This window comes from Takifugu rubripes, chromosome 11, assembly GCF_901000725.2.
Source record: "Takifugu rubripes chromosome 11, fTakRub1.2, whole genome shotgun sequence".
Classification (NCBI taxonomy): domain Eukaryota; kingdom Metazoa; phylum Chordata; class Actinopteri; order Tetraodontiformes; family Tetraodontidae; genus Takifugu; species Takifugu rubripes.
Window position 1 is genome coordinate 3770879 of NC_042295.1, and position 4845 is coordinate 3775723.

The 4845-nt window shown below is 42.2% G+C and overlaps 1 long non-coding RNA gene across 1 annotated transcript; it reads left to right on the top strand.

Moving 5' to 3' along the window:
- Positions 1–1715: 1715 nt before the first annotated feature.
- Positions 1716–2047, top strand: LOC115251540 (uncharacterized). Its single transcript, XR_003890094.1, has 2 exons — positions 1716–1839; positions 1928–2047. It is a non-coding gene; the product is annotated as an uncharacterized lncRNA (long non-coding RNA).
- The last annotated feature ends 2798 nt before the right edge of the window (positions 2048–4845 follow it).

Genomic DNA, 4845 nt, shown 5'->3' on the forward strand with positions numbered 1-4845 from the left:
GTTTTATGCTAAACTGCCAAACCCTGATGTTTATTTTAGCAAAAAAGTCAAATTCTGGTGTTGTGGTTTCACAGTTATGGTGCTCTTTGTTGCTCTGCCAACTTTGTTGAGTCACATATGGTTAAAAATCAACACTCAACACACCAGAGAGAGGAAGAAGAAGGGTGTTTTTCATGCCAAAACTCTTACAGCTGATTTGTAGAAACTATCAGATGTCACAAGAACAAATAGGAAAAACAGATTGCACTTTTTTTTATTAGCAAAATACGATATTTGAATCAAGGAGACATCAGGAGAGACATCTGCAAAACCAGCATCAGATTAAGACTGATTATAAAGATAAAAACAGGAGGGAACTCCAGTTACTCAACCTGTGAGTGACAGATAAGGATGCAGGAAAGGAAGCGGGCTTAGCTGCATCCACGTCTGCTTCCTGAAAAACTGCAAGCAGGAGAGAAGCCTCAAGATAAAGCAACTAGCGCACTGGAAGTGAACAGCAGACAAAGGAACCAAATTGAGCTGTGCTTCTCATCTAGATGTCATGACTGCATCTGACTTAGCTGATACAGATTTCATCTATGCAAAGGACGGAGACTGTGGCAGACGTCAGGAGGCAACATCCAGGAAGAGCTGGCCCGGAGTGTGAACGCTTCTGAGCTGCTGAAGAAGGCACTTCCTGAGAGGGCTGGGAAAGAACAACATCTCTAGAAGACTGCTGGATCAGTGCTCCATAGACAGCATCGTAACACAGAGGAAGAAGATCACAGAAGATCCTTGGGTTTCTTTCTCCAGACCCTGGAAAATCTACACACATCTTGCAGGATACAACATCTTAAAGGACCCCTCAAAACCCAAACACAGTCTGCTTGAACTGCTGCTGCCAGCCAGACGGTACCGAACGTTAAAAACGAGGGCAAACAGATATTTAAAAAAACAGTTTTTAACCCCCCTCCAATGAGTTGCTACACAATTAAACAATTAAACTGGATGTACGTGAGTTTATGTGTGTGTGTTATTGCGTCAAATGCTTTTAGTTATCTTGTGTGTTGGACAGAGTGGTGAGTTTGAAGGTGTGATGTTCATGTAGTGAGTGGTTGTAGGGGGACACATGAGGGGACATGATAGTGCAGGAAGTGGTGGGTTCGGATCCCAGGCCGTGAGATGTAATGATCAGCGGGTGCAAACTAGCGGGTGAGCGTGTAGCCAGGCAGGACAGAATGGTGGCGTGGAGGATGACTCTGGTGGTGAGGAAGATGAAGAGGACATGTCGGTGGACGCTGAAAAAGAAGGTTTCAGGTTGTGGGTGACTGGGCATCTAAAGCTCTGGTCACCCGGTGACGGGGAGCAGAGTACTTGGTCTGTCTTCAGGAAGGAGAGTAAATAAGGAGACTTGGTGAGGACTTGGTTAGAAAGTGTGCCCACTTAGACATAAGCAGGGACAAGGGGGCTCTTTGGCCTTCACACACCTTGAGACACGTCCTCAGACGTGGCAGGAAAGTGACTCTTACATTTGTTCAAGTGGGGGATGTCTTGTAGGAGACTTGGACTTCAGGCAGCAATTTTGGTGGCAGGGCCATTTTTCAGTGTCCCCCAAAAAATGGGGTGAAGTTGGAAAGCTGTGTTGATTCTAAAGACAGATGAGAGATGGGAGGAGAGAGAAACCTAATAATGAAATAAATCTGCCCACAGCTTTTATGTTTAATGAATGCGGGCCTGATTTATTTTCCATATGTCTCCAGATTTTCCAAGGTTTAGGACAGAGTGTGTATTGTTGGCTGTGTTCGGTGCCACGCTGAGTGATCGGGTAGGTGCACGGCCGGGCTAATGTCGCTAGGAAAGGTAAGCTAACGGTAAGTCATCCATAGCGTTTATTCCTGCTGCGTTGACGGAACAAAACTTTTGGCTTTTCCATTTATTTTTCTTTTAGATTCCCATTTTGGATTCAAGTGAATTTTGTCCCAATGGCAACATCAGCGCTACGTCAGCAGGGTGTATGTTCTAGTCGAAACGGTGAGGAAAAGAAGGTCGGCCTGCTGGGCATAAACTTAAAGAGAAGAGATAAAAAGGGAGGGCAAAAGAGGGACGGAGCAGAACATTAGTTGAGAAGAAAGAGCCACAAACAAACAGTGAGAGGAAATATCATAAACACATCTACCGAGACTATTAAGCAATGTAAATATGAAAAAAATTCCAAGTGGAGTACATGAACCCATGAAGGAATGAACACTCCCTCTCTTTTCACCCAAGTGACCTCTGTTTATGATGACAAGCTAAAGTGGACCCTTGATGAGGTCTTGGGGGGGGATCACAAGCAAGTACAGCTTGTTCTTTGCAGTGTGTTAATGTTCTACCCTCCTTCTGGCAACATGGCATCTATCTCACTCTGCTGAGACATTCACGCTTCCCAGATTCTTCTTCACGATCATAATTGATATATTTCAAGTGGAACTGACAGATATGACTTTTCTCAATGCCCAAATCATAAACTTTGGTTTGACTGGTCAAAGAGTTTATTAAGACTTGTTGAACATTGTTTTGTTGTTCAAAAATCACAAATATTGTCAATAAACTTTTTTTTGGGGGGAAAACGCTTGTCAGAGAGTACCGACACTTGTTTTTGCTCTTCCTTGTTATCCAAACCCAGTTTGGGCTCCATCAACATACATATTTGCCAAAACTGACTGATAATTACAATAATCACAATATGGTTGGGAGACAAATCTTATTTTAATTAGTAGTTATTGGTGGTTTGGCTCCTTTAGACAGGCAGTTTTAACCACAAAATCAAACAAAGCTAAATTGAATGAGTTGGATAGGCTGATTGACGTTAGTCATTGACTAGTTTATGGGCTGTTTCTCTGAGCTAGACTTGTAGCGGTTTACTGCTGCCCTCTGTCGGAATCTGGGGATCACTGCAAGTAGGCGCTGAAGTGACAACGCTCAAACTCTTCCAGGCATTTGGATACCTTAAATATATGAGTTAACTGTTCATCAAACAATGACTGGAATTTCAGCTGTGACCGTGGCCCACTCTCCCTTCGTCCCGAACCTTCACCCTGCATGTTCCTGCTGAGGAATGCAACTGCAGACGCAGCACTTCTCTCTCCCAATGTGTTTTTCATGTGCTCTCTCTCTCTCTTGAACACACACACACACACACACACACACACACACACACACACACACACACACACACACACACACACACACACACACACACACGCACACGGCTCAAATATGTGGCCCAGTGCTCCAACAGAAACAGACTCTAATCTAACGAGTTCCTAATGTGCCACACTGACACCAAACGCATTCAGACAGAGCCACGTGTTTGAAAATCGAACACACATGCTGCACAAGTTCTGCTAATTGTGCTTTGACTCATCTGCAAAAGGACTATGACAAACAGGAAGTACGCTGACAAGAATACCTTTAACATTGTAGCGACCGACAAAGACACATAGTCATTAAGAAACCAGATTCAAACTGAAGCGGAAACACAAAACTCACACAAACACAATCAAAACTCAACCGACAACGTATCACATTGAATTATATAAGTATGCAAATAAAACCAACAGTATTTAAGCCTCCCGCGAGGGGCTTCTCATCTCCCTCTATCGGTAACGATGTGTAATTACACTAACAATGACGCATCAGAGGCTTCTAGAGGTTTTAGTCAAGCCAGAACAGCCTAAATAGAATCTTTGATAAATATATTTTCACATGTATGAAGATATTTGAATATAAAACCATAAAACCAAAGCTGACACAATGAATGCATTTTTATCTGATTAATACATGATCACAAAACTATTTAGATCTCTTGTTTGTGTGGGCTCAGATGACATGATTATCAAACTAAATGATTAGAATTCAGCTGTAATTGTATCCATCCAGAAGCTTCCACCCACACACCCATCAGAGCTTCACCTTGTTTTTCTTCTCATGTCAGTTCTCTTTTTTCATGCCATTTTTGCGAGTTCTATTTCTTTTCCATGCATATATTTGTTTTCTTTCTTCTCTTTTGTATAGTTTTTCTCATTGTTGAGTTTCCTTGACAGGTTGAGCATAAAATAATGATTATAAATATAAAACATAAAGGCTTGTCAAACACGGGAAGGTCTTGTTATGCTGTTTGTGTCCTCACGGAGGACGATTTCACTCAGGGGGAACCAGAGCAGAGGGAGTGGCGTCCTACAGATCTGGGTGTAGCGTGATGTGAGAGGATTCAGACAAATCTCCCCAGCCAAATCCACCAGACAGCCAGTCTGTAAATATTAGCCCCACTTAGCATGGTCTGTTTGTTGTGTGTTGTGGCCGTCAGATTAGAGTGTGTTGGGGAGAAAGAGGAAGAGACAAGCAAAAGAGGCTCATTTATTTAGACTGATGCCCCCCAAAAAAAGCACGTCTGATAAACGCTCTGGTTGGTACCACTGATGTTTGGCTTTTGTTAATGTCTTCCCTGCATATAAAGATCAGAAATTGTGCGTTTCATAAGCAACCATGGCAACAGTTACGCTGAAGAAGGATCTTTAAAAAAGGTTGTGGCAACAGAGGAGCTGGACATGGACGTGTCCTCATTTAAGCTGAAATAAGACATTAATGGTCAAATTAGCCATGTAAAGGAGAGGTAAAACATAGCTGACAACTGTAAACTGTGTGTTCCATAAAAATAAATGAAGAAGAAGGAAGAGCTAGAGAAAGATGACAATTAATAACAACAACAATACCACTACTACTGTGACTACTACTACTAATAACAGTAGTAATAGGAGTACTACTACTACTAATAATAATAGTAATAATAATAATAACAATAACGGGCTACATTAACAAAGCTAA